The sequence below is a fragment of the Mastigoproctus giganteus genome, unplaced genomic scaffold, assembly GCF_048544385.1.
Source record: "Mastigoproctus giganteus isolate SK-2022 unplaced genomic scaffold, ASM4854438v1 scaffold_15, whole genome shotgun sequence".
In the NCBI taxonomy this organism is placed as follows: domain Eukaryota; kingdom Metazoa; phylum Arthropoda; class Arachnida; order Uropygi; family Thelyphonidae; genus Mastigoproctus; species Mastigoproctus giganteus.
Window position 1 is genome coordinate 6,312,291 of NW_028328292.1, and position 21,094 is coordinate 6,333,384.

At 39.3% G+C, this 21,094-nt stretch overlaps 1 protein-coding gene across 1 annotated transcript in view; it reads left to right on the top strand.

Moving 5' to 3' along the window:
• Positions 1-21,094, top strand: part of Plekhm1 (Pleckstrin homology and RUN domain containing M1) — a 52,955-nt gene that overhangs the window by 21,371 nt on the left and 10,490 nt on the right. The window lies entirely within an intron of this gene.

A 21,094-nucleotide genomic window follows, 5' to 3' on the forward strand; every position in this document is an offset into this window, starting at 1 on the left:
ATCACTACATTGCTAAACATCAGTGCTACCATTTGAAGTCAACAAAGGAAACCTGATGACAGGAGAATTGGTCATCTTGATGGATTTTGCAGAAAATTATTCATTTGTTGTGCAAGATGCTGTTCAAGGGTTGCACTGGGAGAATAGCCAGGCTACATTGCATCCATTTGTCATTTATTACAAGGATGTTGAACTTCAGAATATAAGTTTCTGCATAATCAGTGACTGCCTTCGACATGACATAATTGCAGTGCATGTTTTTCTAACCAGCTTAATTGAATATTTGAAGAGTTTCATGACAGAAATCAGGCACGTTTACTACTTCAGTGATGGTTCTGCAGCTCAATACAAGAATTTCAAGAATTTTATTAACTTGTGGCATCATCAGAAGGATTTTGATATCAGTGCTGAATGGAATTTCCTTGGTACTAGCCATGGCAAGTCACCATGTGATGAAATTGGTGGAACAATAAGACAATTGGCAGCATGTGCAAGTCTCCAATGCCCAATTGAAAACCAAATCCTGACACCAGGAAACATGTTTGAATTTTGTGACAAGCATGTGACTGGAATAAAATTCTGTTTTGTTTCTAAAGAGGAAACTGAGAGCAATTAAGGCCATTTCAAGAGAAAAGATTCATAGATGGTCATACTATTGCTGGAACAAGAGAAAATCATCACTTCATTCCTATTGATGCAAGACAGATTCGTGTTTGCAGAGTATCAAATGACACACCATCATTTGTTATGTAGATCAGACTAGTGAAACCAATGTTCAATATGTGCCAATTGTTAATTTACATTTATAATTGGTGGATTAGAAATATTTGTGAAATTTCATTTGAAGAACATTGATGTATTGGTAAATTTCATGCATCCTCATGGAGTAGCTTGCTCATTTCACTGGCCTGCTAGACAAGATGTCTGCTGGATTCCTGAACAACAAATTATTACCAATCTTCCAGCTCCAAAAACAACAACAATGTGATGACAATATAGCTTGACTGAAGTAGTAATATCAACCATCAATGAAAAATTCCAGTCCATTATCAAGCAGTGATTCAATATCTTCACACTCACTTGCTTATTTAAAATTGTATTGTGTTTTAAATAAATTTTGTTGCAGTTATAACTTCTTTCAAGCTTAAAAACCAATAGAATATAATCTTTATGCTTGGAATCCTGAATAAAGACCACTTTTCAGGCTTGGGAACTTGCACTAAAGAAACCTATGCAATTTCTTTTCTTGCCATTTGCACCCCCATTGTAAAAAAAATACAGATCTTTTTGTGCATTGGCAATACAGTTGTGCCCCCATATCCGCTGATTCGGTATTCACTGATTCAGTCACCCACAGTTAATCTTGGAAAAAAAACGAAAAAACTTAACATGAACTGCTCGTACTACATGTCCAATATGATGCTTCCCTTTTTTTTTTTTTTTACCATGTCACTTTTAAATCTAATAGCTTCCCTTTATTTTTTACGATGTCGTGTATGGTTTGGTCACCAACTTATGTTTCTTTAGATTTAATGGATGCACCATTTTCAAACTTTTGAATAATTTCAAGTTTTTGTTTAATTTGAAAGCACAACTCTTGCGTTGTTTGCCCATCATTTTTGTGATTTCTAAAAAAAAAAAAAAAAAAAAATTCCAACATCCCCGACATAAATAACGAAACAAAATTTGTTTCATTATATATGTCAGGGATGTCAGAGAGAATCAGCTCTAACAGACAGAAAATTGAGTAGATTGAGTAGGGGTGCTGCAAAATAAAATAAATTACTTAGGGTTGCCATTATTAAAAAAAGGTTGAAAACGACTGCTCTAAATTAAACTAAATATTTGGTCTCTTTTTCTTTTTTTGTTTTGTTTTGAGCAGTAGGCGTGAAGACAGTGGGGGTCTTCTACTTAAGTCTTCTACTGTCTTGCTAATTAAGGCCTAAAAAATGGCCTTAAACATTTTATATTTTCCACATAATATTTGCTTACTTATTTGATGGTGAAGTTTCATATCTCAATAAGGACAGAACTATTGCATTTACAAGAGTGAAATTTTCTGCAATTACTCTGCCCTTTGGTTTAAGGAGAAAGGCAATACAGTGAGACCCCCGTATCCATGGGGGATACGTTCCAAGACCTACTGTGGATGGCTGAAACCACGGATATAAGCAAACACATGCTGACCCCATATATAACACGATTTTCTTGTACATACGTACGTATTATAATAAAGCTTAATTGATAAATTAAACACACAGTAAGACATTACCAACATTAAATACGGTAATAATAAAGTACAGCAGACTCTCGATTTACCGGGATTGGATTAACCGGAACACTTCAAGACTCCAAATTATTAATAAAAAAAAATCAACCAGAAATCATAAAATTCAAGTAATAACTAAAATAGGTATAAACAGATATTTTGAAAGTCTTAAACAAGCAACAAGAACTGGCATTATAAGTCATCATTGGGAGATTAGTGTAGCTATTCACAAAACCGAAAAACCATGATTCTTGTTGCTTAAAACCTGCTCTTTCCAATGGTGGCAAAAACGAGAGAATTGAAGGTGACCCACATTAAGATATTTGCCTCTAAAATTAGATAAAATTTTGAGTCAATCTTTGAAGGAAAATATCTCAGCCAGCAAACAAGTATAAGAGCTCATATTTAGTTAGGCTGAATTCATGCAGATGTTAAATGGAATGCCCAAAGAAGAAGGTACCAAAGGTTTTTATTTCAAAGTTATGACTTTCAAAAGTTTTGCTTAAATTTGTTGTGACAAATTTTTGGTACCAGTTTTAGACCGCATTGTAAAAAATGTGAAGGTTTTTAAGCCTGGACACCAAAAGTTTTTCATTCTCAGCCAAAAGTTAACTAGGTATACCAAGTTTCAGAGCACTACTTCTCAATGTTGTGCAACAGTAACAGTTAAAACTTAGAAAATTTTTTGTGATTTGCTCTGTGTAACACAAGTGACCTCCACAAAAAAGGTTACTAAACCTCTTAGTAACCTGGTCGCAGACTAGTTTATACTTATCTTCTGTGTGCTTCTGCGTCCTCTGATAATTTATAATTATCCCATGCATTTTTCTTCTCTGCCACTAGTCTTATCAAGCCATTTGCATTCCCCTCTACATATGGGTACCTGTACTTGGTGAGGGGACCTCCCATTGATGCTGCTGGACTTCCAGATTAGAATCACTGGGATCTAACACCCATACCTTGGTTCCAAGGTTACATCATCAGAGTACGCAGGTACTGCGTACACAAATGGCATCCCATTTGTGTACGCAGTACCTGCTAGTTTGCAAGTGGGCATCCCCTCATAGGGCTCCATGGTGAGTGAGGTATGTAGGGCATCTGAAATTTTTATTTTACTCCCATGAGTAATTTAAATCCTATTTCTGCTGGGGCCCCAACAAGGCTCCAACCTAATCGATCAGACGAGAATGACACGAATTCTGTCAAAAGAGCCAGAACTGAGGATAAAACACCATCTATAACACTGCTATTCCTCATTCTCCATTTCGCTGGAGAACAGTCAATCGGGCAGATGTCACCCTTCTTCATCCAGAAAGGATTACGAGGGTTGGCAGATCACTAAAATCTGTAAAATAGCTGCATTCTGGCGATCTTTTAGTCGAAGCTTCAAGCATAAAGCAAGCTGAAAGAATCTTGAAAGCGACATCCATAGGGGGAATACCAATGAGTGTAACACCCCACAAAACTCTGAACTCTTTATGAGGTGTCATTTCAGAGTGGGATCTTTTTCATGTTTCTGAAGAAGAGATCTGCTCTGAACTAAAAGACCAAGGAATGACGGCTGTCAAGAGAATATCAATGCGGAAGGATGGGAATCTTGTCCCTATCCAAGTTCTCATTCTAACATTCAACACCTCACGGCCTCCAAGTTCCATCAAGGCAGGCTACTTAAAACAGCTTGTTGTGGTAATCCTGCCTGCGCTCTATGTGGTACAAAAGACCACGAGAGCAAGGAATGTTCAGCTTCCAAACAAATCTGTATAAATTACCAAGGAGAGCACCCTGCCTCCTTGGTAATTTATCTAGAGTGCCAGCGGTGGAAGGACGAAAAAGAAATTCAAAAAATAAAAACAGAGCTGAACATATCCTATCAGGAAGCCAGAAAATGCATTCAACCAATAAATAGCGGGAAGCCTTTATATGCCCAGAGGGTTTCTGCAAAGTGCACCATCAGTACACAAACTGAGATGACTGTACCACCAGAAGAGTTGTTTACTCTGATTGCATGGTATTTATTGCATTCACAAAAGCCCACCCAAAAAACAGTCAGCTGCCACTCCTATTTCCATACTTTCTAATGCTCCACCACTACCAAAACCAAGTAAAGAAAACGTAGAAATATCGGAAGAGCCACCTGCAATACAAGAAACAATGGATGTCGAGGATAAGCAGGTGTCGGATGACCTAGTCCTGGAAATCTTCGAAGAAGAAGAAGATATGGACACAGGCCAACGACCTGTCTTTCCAAAGAAAGATAAAGCCAGGACTGAGAAACCTCGAATCCGTCAACCCTTCGGAAACAACCCGTGGACCCAACAAATCCAAATAATGGACAAATTCAAATTTCTACAATGGCATTGTCGTGGATTCCATCGAAATAGTGACGACATCAAGGCCCTCCTGAGTAAACACGAGCCCACTTGCTTTTGCTTACAGGAGACGTATTTAAAGGCAAATGAGGACCCATACTTTCGTAACTTTTCAGTCATTTGAAAAGGAAATGGGGTGTGGGTAACCACACCCCATTTCTAGCTACACCAACTTAAAGGTTGTAGCAGTTCAAGTTACTGTAGGGTTTCTCTTAACTGTTGGCTCCATCTATTTGCCACCTGGGAACGACATCCTCCAGGCAGACCTTGTTGATTTCATTAGACAATTTCCGCCCCCTTTTTTGTTACTAAGGGATTTTAATGGATGCAATACTATGTGGGGTAGTGCTGACATGAATGGAAGGGGTCGGACTATAGAGCTCATGCTCGAAAACAATGACCTTGCCCTGCTAAATGTTGGACTTAACACCTTTTGCCACATGCCTACCCATACATTTATTGCAATCGATCTCTCTCTCTATATGCTCCCCCTCTCTCCTTCCTGTGTGTATATGGGAGGTTGAAGACAACATTTATGGCAGTGACCACTTCCTCGTGATATCTACCCTTTGCAAAGGGAAACCATGCCACAGTGGAAGATCTGTCATGCTGACTGGAATGCCTTCAAAGATCTGGCATCATTTGATACCAACACAGTCAGCAAGGAACAGATTAACGACGCGGTAAAGTACATTACAGGCACTGTTGTCCAAGCAGCGGCAATTGCAATTCCAAAGACTTCCACCACTACCAAAACCAAGTAAAGAAAAGGTAGAAATATCGGAAGAGCCACCTGCAATACAAGAAACAGTGGATGTCGAGGATAACGAGGATACTCAGTTTTCACCATATCCAAAACCATGGTGGAATTCTAATTGCACTGCAGCAAGAAAGTCTCAAAACAAGGTGTGGGGTATTTTTTGCTGGTATCCCGCCACAGATAACTAAATAGCCTTCAAATGTGCACGTGCTAAAGCACGTTATGTAAGATATCAGAGTCAGAAGGAATCTTGGATCCACTTCACATCTTCTATCAACCAGGCTTCATCATCTAAGCTTGTCTGGGATAAAGTCCAGAAAATGAAGGGGAAATACGCATCACACCCTTCATCGATCCTGGAGTATAATGGATGTGCAATTGCAAACACTCTTGGGGAGATATTTGCTAAAGTGTCTGCCAAAACATCTTACCCCCTTGAGTTCCTGGCCCTCAAACAAAATGCTGAAAGGCAACATTTGAAGTTGTCATCAAAGAACTGTGAAGAATACAATCAACCCTTCACAGAATGGGAAATGAAAGCGGCACTATCACTATCCCAGGCGAGTGCCGTAGGACCAGATGACATCCATTATGAGATGATTAAACATCTTTCATCTGAATCTCTGGATCATTTGCTCTGTTTGCACAACAGAGTTTATTTTGAAGATGAATTTCCGGACTCCTGGCATAAGGCAATTGTGCTTGTCTTCCCAAAGCCAGGAAAAGATCCAAAATTTCCAAGTAATTACCTTCCATTTGCTCTGACAAGCTGCTTGTGCAAGATCCTGGAAAGGATGGTAAATGCCCGTCTCATGTGGTATTTAAAAGCGAATGACTTCCTTTCCAAAGTTCAATGTGGTTTCTGAAGGAACAGGTCAACCCTTGACCATCTTATAAGACTGGAAACATTGAGATGCTTTCCTTAAACGCGAACACTTGGTGTCAGTTTTCTTTGATATCGAAAAAGCATATGACACGGCTTGTAGATTTGGAATTTTAAAGGATATCTGGGTCTGAGGGGCCATTTAGCTCTCTTCATTAAAAATTTCTTATTGAACTGGTCATTCTAAGTTCGTGTCATCTCTGTTTTCTCACAATGTTTTTGTCAAGAGGAAGGAGTCCCCCAAGGGTCAGTGTTAAGTGTTACGCTTTTCGCTATCAAAGTTAACTCTATTACTGAACAACTTCCTCCAACTGTAAACAGTGCCCTCTTCATTGATAATTTTACCATCTGTCAGTCATGCAACATGAGGGTTATTGAACGACAATTGCAGCATGCCGTTGATCACGTCAATCTTGGGCAGTGGCTAATGGTTTCAGGCTGTCACCTCAGAAGACCGTCTGCGTACACTTTTGTCGCAAACGGAACCTTCACCCTGAACCAGAACTCAAACTCGGACAATACATCATTCCGGTAGTACCCGAGACAAAATTCTTGGGTCTCACATTTGATAAGAAGTTGACATTTTTACCACATATCCGTCAACTGCGAACAAAGTGCACAAGGGGATTGAATCTCCTTTGTGCCATCTCCTCAAATAAATGGGGGGGGGCAGACCGATGCACTTTACTCCGCCTTTATCGTGCACTTGTTCATTCCAAATTAGACTACAGGTCCCAAGTGTATGGATCGGCTAGAAATAGCGTACTATGGTGGCTAGATCCATTTCACCACCAAGCCATCCGTACTGCTACTGGAGCATTCAGAACATCCCCTGTCCAGAGTTTATACGTCGAAGCAGGTGAAACACCACTATTGCTCCGACGAAAGCAGTTGTTGCTAAAATATACCTTTAAACTAAAATCCCTGCCAGACAACCCAACATGGACTTCCGTTTTTGAGCCACGATGGAAAACTCTTTATAAAACCCATCAGAATGCTAACCGACCCTTTGGCATCTGTGTCCAAGAACTGCTCAGAGAGCTCAAATCACGGTAGACAATGTTGCCAGTCACCAAGGCATCTACTTCCACCCTGGCATGCTCGATTACCATCATGTGACTTCTCCATTAAAAGTTGGGGTAAGGCCATAACTCCATTCTCTGTCTACCAACAACTCTATGCTGCCCACCGATCCGATTACTCTGATTTTTTGCCTGTGTTCACCGATGACTTGAAGTCAGAGTCATCTGTTGGATCTGCTGCTGTTTTACCAGATAGTACTATATCTGGGAAGATTCCCCAGAAATGAAGCATATATACAGCTGAGTTGTGTGCTATAGAGCTAGCTTTGGACCACATTAAAACCTGTAAGCACCACACCAAAGTTGTATGGTGTACACTGACTCTTTGAGTACACTGCAGGCTTTATCGGGGATGAGGTATAATCCTCATCCACTCATGACCCGGATTCAGCAGACGCTACATTCTCTGTTTGAGTGTTCATTTGACATCCGTTTCTGCTGGATCCCAAGCCACATTGGGATCAGGGGTAATGAACTGGCAGATTCCATGGCCAGATCACCAGAACCCCACAGCAGTCTTTGCTTGTTAGTCCCCTATACAGACTACGGGCAGCTAATACACGCTAAATTACTCTCGAAATGGCAGCAATCTTGGCATGAGCAAGTCACAAACAAGCTCTATCAGATAAAGAGCCTGTAATCCGACACTGGTACTCTACTCTGTGCAGGAACCACAAAGAGGAAGTTGTTCTAGCTCGGCTCCACATAGGACACAGTCATCTTACCCATACATTTCTGATGAGGGCAGATGACTGTCCTATGTGCGAGAACTGTGGCACCATTTTAACTGAGTGTCCACGTTTTAGACACGAACACGATTTATATTTTACCGATTTTAGTCATCTGGCCGAGCCTTATACACTCAGTCAGATTTTATCCGACAATGACCATATGTCTGCTGTTTTTAGCTATTTAAAATCAATAAACGTTTTTGCTCGTGTCTAAAATTTATATTTTATTGTTATTTCTTTATTGATTTATTTTTTATACCTTTTATAAGTTTGTTATTATATATGTTGACATGCTGACCTAACTAATTAGGTCACTGAAAGCTTAAATTTTTATATATGACCTGGTCTTGGTGCATTATAGCCTTAGTTGCTAATGTGCCAGTAAAATCCAAACCAACTAAGCAGCCACTTGCATTCATTATAGGTCTAAAACTTTAACAATATCCCTTATTTGAGTTACTGTTCACTGATTATTTCTTACTTGAACAGTACCTTTAGCATTAGTAGAGGCATTTGAAGAAAGCAAGCTTATGCAGCATCAGCCAAAAAAAAAAAAAAAACCCCCACTTCCACTTCACCCCTCTGTTCGTTCAAAATACCTGTCCAGCTGAGCCTTAAACTTATTTAGGCTATCAACCTCCACTACAAGGGATGGAAGTCTGTTCCACCAACCAACCACCCGCTGGCTAAAGGCAAATTTCCACACGTCTATCCTACATCTGTCTTTCCTCAATTTGAATTTATGCCCTCTCAGGTGATTATTCTGAGCTAGAGGAAGAATCCCATCAGCATTGAGCATGCTCAAACCATTCAAGGCTTTATACACCTCTATCAGATCACCTCGCTGGTGCCTAGTCTCCAGACACTGTAATTTGCAAAACTTAAGCCTTTCTTCGTAAGAGCACCCTTTTGTTCCATTCACTAACCTTGTTGCCCTTCTCTGTACTTGTTCCAGCAGCTCTACATCCTTCTTGAAATGAGGCCTCCAGACCTGTATACAGTACTCTAGGTGTGGCCTGACCATTGTCTTATACAAGGGAATAATCACCTCCTTATCCCTGCTGGAAAAATTCCTGTATATCATTAACAATACTCCATGAGCTACTCTTGCAGCCCGTCTGCACTGCTCAGAGAACTTCATATCTGCCTGCACAACCACCCCCAAGTCCCTTTCATTCTCTACCACTGTCAGTGTAGTAGCACAGAGTTGATACGTTGCTCTGGGGTTGCTGTTTCCAATGTGTAGTACTTTACATTTGTCAATGTTAAACTTCATTTGCCACCTCTCAGCCCATCTGCTCAACCTTTCCAGATCCTGTTGCAGCAGCATAGTGTCAGTAGTGTCCTTGACAACCCTGCCAACCTTTGTATCATCTGCAAACTTGGACATTAAGCTTGATATACCATCATCAATATCATTTATAAATACAGAAAACAATAATGGACCCAGCACTGAGCCCTGAGGGACTCCACTAATAACATTAGTCCACGATGAGCAGTGTCCATTGATTACCACTCTCTGTCTTCTCCCCCTCAACCACCCCTTTATCCATAGCAGCAATTTGCCTCCAATGTCACACTGCTCCAATTTGTGTAGCAGTCTTCCATGTGCAACAGTATCAAAAGCCTTTCTAAGATCCAAGTATATAATATCAAAGCTATTCCCTGCATCCAGTTCTTTTGTGACTGCATCATAGTATCCAATCAAATTGGTCAGGCAAGACTTCCCCTTAACAAAACCATGCTGTGTCCGAGCTATAACTGAAGTCTTGTCTAAATGATCCTGCAGTGCTTCTTTAACCAGTGCCTCCATTAATTTTCCTGGAACAGAAGTTAAGCTCACAGGTTACTGTGAGCTTAACCTTTTAGTTATTTCTATGAGTACTGCCCTGAAAACTTTCCATTTAGCATTTCTTAACAATCAATTGGTACTACTGAAAATAATTTAATGACTCTCTTAAGACCATTGTAGTTACTGTTGTAAAAGAATATCCTTTTCCTTGACAATAGTTGGTCCCTGAGACTTGTCACAGACATTCTTCCAGGTATGATAGTTAGAGCTTCTACCTAGGAGTTTAAAACACTGATGAAACTGTTATTCACATCTCATGGATGAATAAAATGGTGGGAATGTTAGTAGCCCTGGGAATACTCTTATGTTGATTTTGTAGGTTTATTACTTAGTATCGGTAAGGGCATCCAATCCACGTGTTTTACAAGTTTTGCAGCTCCGGTGAACAGAAAGTTTTTTAGCTATATTTAGCCGCTTTATTGACTAATTGTTATATTAAATTATTTTCTATAAGTAGCTTATAGATCTAATCAAGATCCTTGGTTTATTCTGAATTGAGACAGCGAGATTTTGGAAGTTAATTAATACTTAAGTGTCTGTAGATTTACCGTTCGTAACTTACCGCCATTGTTATACAATACGTTATATTCCGAAATAGATAGCGTTAGCTTAGTATAGTATATAATATTATCAATTAATCAGTAAAATTGATTAATCTTGTTAAACTTCATTGTCAGTTAAATTGTACTTTTTAACTAAATACATATAACGACTTAGATTTTACAAATGTAATATAATTAATTAATACATAACTTGATACGGAAGTTATATAATGGAACTCTGAGATAATACTCTATACTGAAAATATATATATAGATATATAGTATTATAACTGCATTGGGATACAAGTTTAGGGTTATAATTTTGTACTGAAATTGAAATTTTATTGGAATTGAATCAAAATCATGACTCAGACCAGAGCAGCAAAGCAAAAGGCTCAAGCTAATGGGAGTGCTATGGCTCAGGGGAAAAATGAGGAGGGGAGGGCAGTTGCCCTATGCTTGATGTTTGTGGAGCAATCAGGTACGGGACATGATATTGCCAAGGGGGATGTCTTTCTGTGTGCGCGATGTAAGGAGTGTGAGGAAATCAGGCGACAACTCAGCATTATTATGGGCCTATAGGAGAGCTTGATGGACAGGGTGGATGTCCTCGAAGGATCTAAATTGAGGGGCCCATCAAGATCTCAGCTGCCTACATCAACGTCAGAGCTTGCACTCGATCTTCACGCAACATAGCAGCAACCCCCAAGGCAGAATGCACTGGTCCCACAGGAACTAGTAGTTGTTGGTGACTCTGTTGTCAGGGAAACGAGGAACATGGTATGTAAAAAGAATAGGTGGAACAGGATCAGGGTATGTCTGCCAGGGACAAAGGTTAATGATGTTGAAGAGCGGATATCATCTTTTAAGGGCACAAAAGGTGATATGGTTGTACGTGTTGGCACTAATGGTATTAAGAGTAGGAGACTAGTGGAATTACTTAACAAGTACAGGTCACTGTTGAAAAAAAGCCGTGAATTAGGGTTGAATTTGAAAGTGTCTGCAATTCTGCCTAGACATGATAGGAGGGAGTATGTGATGAGAGCCTAGTCGATCAATTTGGCCCTGGAAAGATTGTGCAAGGCTCAAGGGGTACAATTTTTTTCAGCCTGGTCTATACTTGTTAACAGGAGAGACTGCTTCTATAGGGATGGGATAGACTTAAATAGAAAGGGTGCAAGAATATTTGCTGATGTTATCGAGGCAGTGTTAGGTGGTTCGGAAAACTGCTAGCTTGAGGGGGATACAAGGACTAATAGATTAACAGTAGCCATTGGCAGAGGTAAAAGTGATTCTTGCACTGCTTATATTGGAATGAGCAGCAGCCTGGAAAACAAGATGCAGGGTATTTCAGAGACTGCTGGGAGTCATCGCGGTACAAGTAAACACATGGGTTATGTTAGGTAGCTAAGAATAGGAACAAGTCCATGTATACTTGCTTATACACCAATGCTAGGAATTTGGTAAATAAATTCGAGGTATTGCTCAAAACATCAAAGGCAGATATTGTTGGGCTATCAGAAACAGGGTGTCACACAGATATAAGGAATGCAGAACTGGAATTTGGGGAGTACAGTGTGTATAGGAAGGAAGAAGGGGTTATGCTATTAGTTAAGAAACACATAAAATCCAAGGAAATGAAGCCAGTGGACATCACTGGACAGTGCAGTGTCTAGTCAGTTTGCTGTGACATAAGCATTGGGAGATCAAAATTGAGAGTAGGAGTGTGTTATAGGCCTAATGACTCTGATGAGTATAATTAGAAACTGTACAGGGAAATAGTGGGCCAGTAAATCAGAGTCTTATAATGGTGGATTTTAATTTCCCAGATATTGACTGGAATTTGTGGTTGGTCACTCACACACTAGCAAGGCTTTTGTGGATTTATTGGATGATTGTTTTCTACATCAGGATGTTTGGGAGTAGAGGTAGTAATACTCTTGATCTGATTATCAATAGTGATTCTTCATGCATTAAGAATCTGCAGATAAACGAATCACTAGGTGGCAGTGAACACAGTGTGCTGAAGTGGGATTTACTCAAAGAGGTAACTACCAGCAGGGGTAAAGGGAAGGGTGTTTGCTTTCGTAAAGGCAAATACGGTGGTCTGAGACAGTATTTAACTTCTATATGGTGGGACCAACTGATGATGTTACTAATAGCAAATTCAAAATGGGAAGCATTCAAAGAATTAATCTTGGAAGCTACTAGGCTTTACATACCAACTAAGAAATATTGTTCAAGGTTTAGGTCTAAATGGATGTCAGATGAACTAATGAGATATGTGGCAGAGAAGAAAAATGCATCAGTTGTATATAAATTAATGGATGACATGGAAGCCTGTGATAGATATAACCTGTCTATAACCAAGTGAGAAAGGAGATTAGGCAGGCAAAGGCAGATTATGAGAAATCTTTGGCAAAGTATGTAAAGAAAAACAGCAAAGAGTTCTGTACCTATGTAAACTCTAGAAGGAAAGGGATAAATCAGATTGGTCCACTGGATATTGATGGTTCAACTGTTGATGATCCTGCTCAGGTGGCTAACAAACTAAATGAGTATTTTGCATCTACATTCACACAGGAGGAGTTATTCAGGGAGGGGAATGCCAGAGGTGAATTAAACTCTGGCAGTGTGCTAGATGATTTTGTAATAACTGAGAGGAAAGTGGAGGAGAAATTGTTGAAGATAAACATAAAAAAGGCGCCTGGGGTGGATGGGATCTATCCAGTTATATTAATTGAGGCAGCAAAGGAAGTAAGCAAACCCTGAGCCATAATTATCAGAGTTTCTTTGGACTCAGGGGAGGTACCCACGTACTGGAGATGTGCAAGTGTGACCCCAATTCACAAAGGAGGATCGAAGGGCGACAGAAGTAATTGTAGACGTGTTAATTTAACTTCTGTTCCAGCAAAATTAATGGAGGTACTGGTTAAAGAAGCACAGCAGGATCATCTAGACAAGACTTCAGTTATAGCTCAGACAGAGCATGGTTTTGTTAAGGAAAAGTCTTGCCTGACCAGTTTGATTGGATACTATGATGTGGTCATAAAGGAACTGGATGCAGGGAATAACTTTGATATCATATATTTGGATCTTAAAAAGGCTTTTGATACCTTTGCACATGGAAGACTGCTGAATAAATTGGAGCAGTGTGGCATTGGAGGCAAATTGCTGCTATGGATAAAGGGATGGTTGAGTGGGAGAAGAAAAGAGAGTGGTAATCAATGGACACTACTCATCATGGACTAATGTTATTAGTGGAGTTCCTCAGGGTTCAGTGTTGCATCCATTGTTGTTTTCTGTATTTATAAATGATATGATGATGGTATATCAAGCTTAATGTCCAAGTTTGCAGATGATATGAAGGTTGGCACAGTTGTTAAGGACACTAATGGCAGTATGCTGCTGCAACAGGATGTAGAAAAGTTGAGCAGATGGGCTGAGAGGTGGCAAATGAAGTTTAACATTGACAAATGTAAAGTACTACATATGGGAAGCAGTAACCCCAGAGTAACGTATCAACTCTGTGCTACTACACTGACAGTGGTAGAGAACGAAAAGGATCTGGGTGTAATTGTGCAGGCAGATATGAAGTTTTCTGAGAAGTGCAGACGGTCGGCAAGATTAGCTCATGGTGTCTTGTCAATGATATACAGGAATTTTTCTAGGAGGGATAAGGAGGTGATATCTCCTTGTATAAGGCAATGGTCAGGCCACACCTTGAGTACTGTATAAAGGTCTGGAGGTCTCATTTTGAGAAGGATGTAGAGCTGTTGGAATGAGTACAGAGAAGGGCAACAAGATTAGTGAATGGAACAAAGGGTTGCTCTTTCGAAGAAAGGCTTAAGATTTGTAAATTAGTGTCTGGAAACAAGCTCCTGCGAGGTGATCTGATTGAAGTGTATAAAGCCTTAAATGGTTTTAGCATGCTCATTGCTGATGGGATTATTCCTCTTGCTTAGCATAAATTCAAATTGAGGAATGACAGATGTAGGATAGATGTGTGGAAGTTTGCTTTTTTACAGCGGGTAGTTGGTTGTTGGAACAGACTTTCATCCTTTTTTTGGAAGTTGATAGCCTAAATAAATTTAAGGCTGAGCTGGACAGGTATTTAGAATGAACGGAGGGGTGAAATGGGAGCATTTTTTTTTTTTCTTTTGGCTGATGCTGCATAAGCCTGTTTTCTTGCATTATATGCCTCTACTAATGCTAATGTGCAATCTGAAATACTGCACATAGTGTACTGTAGGTGACCACCCAGGTGTGGTATCTACATCATACTAAGGAATGGCTGACTTGCTATGTCACCTGGCAGTACTAGACTGCCTAGTGACTTAGAAGGTTGGTGACTTGTCACGTGGTGCAGTACGCCCACTTTTCTTACTAGAGGCTTGCAGTGCTATAGTTGAGACTCCTGGTCTCTTGCCAGAACTATTGGTTACAACTGCTGCCCATCTATAGTTCCACCTCTTTTACAGTCCATTGAATCTATTTCATCTTCTGCTAAAGATAAAGCTGATTTATTAGTTCTTGCTTTTCTTTCTAATTCTTATATTGACAACCTTGGTAAAGCACCCCTACCATACCCGATACTCCATTTCAGTGCCTCCCGTGATATTCTGACAGAAGATGTAGAATTCTGAACAACCTTGATGTCAAGAAAGCCCCAGGTCCTGAGTTTGAACCTATTTTATGACATCTTTTTACATTTTCTTGTTCTGCTGGTGTTTTCCCTTCTTAATTGAAATTGCTAATATCCAGCACGTTCCTAGAAAGTATGAAAAATTCCCCCCTTTCAGTTATTGGCCCAGTGTAATGGATATATTCAACAACTACCAACTCTTCACACTGATTTGAAACCTTCCATTAGATCAGTGATTCCCAGTATGATTCTAATTGTCAGTCTGCTAGTGATTTGCTGGCTTATGTTACTGATCTTTGAACAAATTCAGTGGTAAAGTTTGGTGAAACTCAAGACATAGTAAACTCTTAAAGCCACAGTAGCTGAGTGGTCAATTTCTCTCTGTTTTGCGATTTTTTTTTTTTTTTTTTTTTTTTCTAACCTTATGTGTCGTCCTAGAGTGTAAATAGAAAGTTTATTTATTCATATTCTACATCCCTTGTCAGAGTGGCACCCTGTTTGTGATATCCCTTTAATGATTGCATTTGATGAGTTAACCGATACTTCAAATTAATGAAATTTATTTACTGTGCTCCTAGCATTAATATCTAAGCAAGTACATGTGTGCCTGGTTTTGTTCTTAGCGACTGTAACACAGCCCATATATTTGCTTGTCCTATGAGAACCCCAAACAGACCTTATAATCTTGCATTTTAAATTCACCAGAGCACGGATGAGTACCAACCATACTCATCAGTGTTATTAATTATCATTCATCATTCATTCATAATACGACTCAAGATGTTATGAGTGATGGGGGAATTTACCATAGTGTCTATTTTACTTATACTTCCTGTTGCATATATCAATAACTCTCTCTCTGACTCATGGAGAATCATTTCTGCATACTAAATATAGAAATGATTCTCCATGACATGAAATTAAAATTCAGTGTTCTGTTGAACGAAAATGAGTTGTTCAGAAAATGCATGATACCCTAGAGCGAAATCAAATGTGTAACTCAGCATAGACTCAAGTGTCTAATGCTGTACCAGGAGATGCTCTACCAAGTCCAGCCCTAGGAATGGATCTTCTGGGCTCCGCTCTAGGAGGTAGTCTTAGTTGAGGATTCAGTTGTATGGGGAAACTCAGAATATATTATATTCTGTATACTGATTGGAGGTCCCCAGAGATCAGTAATGGGACTTACTGTTTCTTCTTTAATGGCATTCATGAGGGAGTGCAGAGGATGCTATCAAAGTTTGGTGGTGATTTGAAGGGAAGGGTAGTTAACTGCCAGAAAAGCCATATTTTTCCAAAATGACTTTGATTTGTTGCAGATGTTGTCTGAAAAACCAATGTTTAATGATTTGAAATGTAAGATTTTGCATCCAGGGAACAGAAATACAAGAGTTACTTAAGTTTGGGGGAGGAGTTAAAAATGGTCAGTATGAAAAAATTTTATGGGGGACTGATAGAATTAGATATGAAATTTATTATAGAGGGCACATGGTCTCCTACCTATGATTTGTTAGACATTTACAAATAGTAAGAAGGTTATCATTGGCACTTTGGTATTAGATGATGTTGGTGAAGCGACATTTAAAATATTTTGTGCAAATCCTGAGTATCTATAAAAAAATGTGACTCTAGGAGTCAGTGTTTTAGGTTCATCTCAGCAGGCTTTGTAATTCCCCTTCTACTTTGTAGTTTATTACATCTGAAAAAAAAAAAAAAAAAAAAAAAGGCCTCCGTAGCCGAGTGGGCAGGAGCGGGAGTGCAGTAGCACACGCTCTTTGAATTAGACCAGGGTTCAAGCCCCTGAATACGGTCGATCTGCCAACCCGCACTGGACCAGCGTGGCAGATTATGGTCCATTTCCCTCGGCATGAATTGTTGAGGAGGCTACCACCCTGCAGTGGGTTGATAAGGGCTGCACTTTACTTTTTTACATATCTGAATAGGGGATGAGTCAAAGTAGTGCAAGGATCACATCACTTGCACTACTTTAACTCATCTACCCCTTTTTTTAGCTGTGATAAAATAAAATTTTTGTCTTGTAGCTAAAGCCATGGGACATAATGAGAGTTATAAAGTGTACATAATTTGGCATAAGCTTCTTTTCTGCACATAGCTAAAAGCAAACTGAGTTTGCTGTAAAATTCATCAATGTCATTGCAAAGCAAATTTCTATGAACTGTTATTTGAAATTTAGGTACAGAACTGAGGTAACTTATGATTGATGTACTTGCAGGACAAAATTAATTTGCAAACTTAAGTTTACTCTTAGCTTTGTAGAAAAATGAAGGTTTTGCCAACTGCTGCACAGAACGTATTGAAATTTATCAACCAAAGCTTTTGTGCCTAAAGTTTGCTTATATTGTTAATAGTCCTATACTCTTTATAACTTAATAAGTACAAAATTATGTTTCAGTATGCTTTTATAAATTACACACCTACTTATTTACAAAAGAAAAAAAAGTTTATATTCTGGTTGGCCATAATTGGACTATAGCAGTTATTAGGCAGAATAAAGAAAGTTTCTTTTCAGAAAGGAAGTTAAAAAGCAAAATTTTTGAAGTATCTTTTGTACTTTTTAAGTGAGCATTAGTAAGATATAATGATATAATTATCAGATCTTAACCTCTTTTGGAGTGAGTTCCCTGAAATGTATGGATCCTGACCAGTGAGTTTTCTGTTAGTTGCAGCTCTGTAGAGTGAGTTTATTCATGAAATTTGAATCAGATAAATGTCTGGCCAAGTGAATAAATATTTAAATATTAGCATTAGCAAAGGCACATGATGCAAGAAAGCAAGCTTATATAGCATCAGCCAAAAAAAAAAAAACCCCTTATTTCACCCATCCACTCGCTCCAAATGTTTGTCAAGTTCTGCCTTGAATCTATTTAAGCTATCAACTTCTACAACGACAGATGGAAGTTTGTTCCAGCAATCAACCACCCACTGGCTAAAGGAAAACTTCTGCACATCTATCCTACAACCGTCTTTCCTCAATTTGAATTTATGCCCTCTCAGGCGATTATTCTGAGCAAGAGGAAGAATCCCATCAGCATTGAGCATGCTCAAACCATTCAAGGCTTTATACATCTCAATCAGATAACCTCGCAGGTGCGTAGTCTCCAGACACTGAAATTTGCAAAATTTAAGCCTTTCTTCATAAGAGCAACCGTTTGTTCCATTCACTAATCTCATTGCCCTTCTCTGTACTCGTTCCAACAGCTCTACATCCTTCTTAAAATGAGGCCTCCAGACCTGTATACAGTACTCAAGGTTTGGTCTAACCATTGCCTTATACAAGGGGAAAATCACCTCGTTATCCCTGTTAGAAAAATTCCTGTATATCATTGACAAGACACCATGAGCTACTCTTGGAGACTGTCTGCACAGCTCAGAAAATTTCATATCTGCCAGTACAATTATCCCTAGGTCCTTTTCATTCTCTACCACTGTCAGTGTAGTACCACAGAGTTGATACGTTACTCTGGGATTACTGCTTCCCATATGTAGTATTTTACCTTTGTCAATGTTAAACTTCATTTGCCACCTCTCAACCCACCATCTGCTCAACTTTTCTAGATCCTGTTGCAGCAGCGTACTGTCATTAGTGTGATTAACAACCCTGCCGACCTTTGTATCGTCTGCAAACTTGGACATTAAGCCTGATATACCATCATCAATATAATTTATAAATATAGAAAACAACAATTGACCCAACACTGAACCCTGAGGGACTCCACTAATAAGATTAGTCCATGAAGAGTAGTGTCCATTGATTACCACTCTCTGTCTTCTCCCACTCAACCATCCCTTTATCCATAGCAGCAATTTGCCTCCAATGCCACACTGTCCCAATTTGTTCAGCAGTCTTCCATGTGCAACAGTATCAAAGACCTTTCTAAGATCCAAATATATGATATCAATGTTATTCTTTGCATCCAATTTTTTTTTGTGACTACATCATAGTATCCAATCAAATTGTTCAGACAAGACTTCCCCTTAACAAACCCATGCTGTGTCCAAACTATAACTGAAGTCTTGTCTAGATCATCCTGCAATGCTTCTTTAACCAGTGCCTTCATTAATTTCCCTGGAACAGAAGTTAAACTAACAAGTCTGTAATTACCCGTGTCTCCCATTGATCTTCCTTTGTGAATTGGGGTCACATTTGCACATCTCCAGTCCATGGGTACCTCCCCTGAGTCTAGGGAAGCTCTCATAATTATGGCTAAGGGTTTGCTTACTTTCTTTGCCACCTCCTTTAATATAACTGGATAGATTCCATCCACCCCAGGTGCCTTTCTTATGTTCATCTTCAACAATTTTTCCTCCACTTTACTCTCAGTTATTACAAGATTATCTAGCTTACTGTCAGAGTTTAATATACCGCTGGCATTCCTCTCCCTGAATAACTACTCATTTGTGAATGTAGATGCAAAATATTCATTTAGTTTGTTAGCTTCCTGAGCAGGATCGTCAACACTTGAAACATCAATATCAAGTGGTCCAATTTGATTCATCCCCTTCCTTCTAGAGTTTACATAAGTAAAGAACTCTTTGCTGTTTTTCTTTGCATCCTTTGCCAAAGATTCCTCATAATCTGCCTTTGCCTGCCTAACCTATTTTATGACTTGGTTACAGACTAGCTTGTGTCTATCATAGGCTTCTGTGTCACCTGTTATTTTTATATGTATCCCATGCATTTTTCTTCTCTGTCACATGCCTAATTAGTTCATCTGACATCCATTTAGGCCTAAATCTTGAACAGTATTTCTTAGTTGATTTGAAAAGCCTAGTAGCTTCCAAGATTAATTCTTTGACTGCTTCCCATTTTGAATTTGCTATTAGTGACATCATCAGTTGGTCCCACTGTATAGAAGTTAAATACTGTCTCAGACCTCTGTAGTTGCCTTTACGAAAGAAAAAACACTTTCCTTTACTCCTGATGGTAGTTACCTCTTTGAATAAATCCCACTTCAGCACACTGTGATCACTGCCATCTAGTGGTTCCTTTATTTGCAGATTCTTAATGCATGAATCACTACCGATAATCAGATCAAGAGTATTACTCCCTCTAGTTGCCTGCCGAACATGCTGCTGTAGAAAACAATCATCCAATAAATTCACAAAAGCCTTGCTAGTGTGAGTGACCAACCCACAAATTCCATTCAATCTCTTGGAAATTAAAATCCCCCATTATAAGACACTCTAATTTACTGGCTCACTCTATTTCTCTGCACAATTGCTCATTATACTCATCAGATTCAATAGGCCTATAACACACACCTGCTCTCATTTTCCTTTCCCAGTGCTTATGTCACACCAAACAGACTTAACATTGCATTGTCCACCAACATCAATTGGATGCACTTCCTTAGATTGTGTTTCTTAACTAACAGCATAACCCCTCCTCCCTTCCTGTCTATCCTTTCTGTACACATTGTACTCCCCAAATTCCAATTCTGCACTGCTTATGTCTGTGTGACACCACATCTCTGATATCCCAACAATATCTGCCTTTGATGTCTTGACTAGCACCTCAAGCTCATCGAATTTATTAACTGTACTCCTAGCATTTGTGTTCATGCAAGTATACATGCACATGTTTCTACTCTTAGTCACCCTAACCCAGCCCATGTATGTACTTCTTCCACTACGACTCCCAGCAGTCCTGGAAATCTCCATTGCCTTGCTTTCCAGGCTGCTGTTCGATTGCATTTCAATAGAAGCAGTGCAAGAATCATTTTCACCTCTGCCAGCAGCTACTGTTTTAATCTATTAGTCCATGTATCCTTCCAAGCTAGCAGTTTTCCGACCACCTAACTCTGCCTCGATTGCATCAGCAGATATTCTTCCATCCTTTCTATTTAGCATTAGTAGAGGCATATGATGCAAGAAAGCAAGCTTATTCAGCATCAGCCAAAAAAAAAAAAAAAAAACCCTCTCCCATTTCACCCCTCCGTT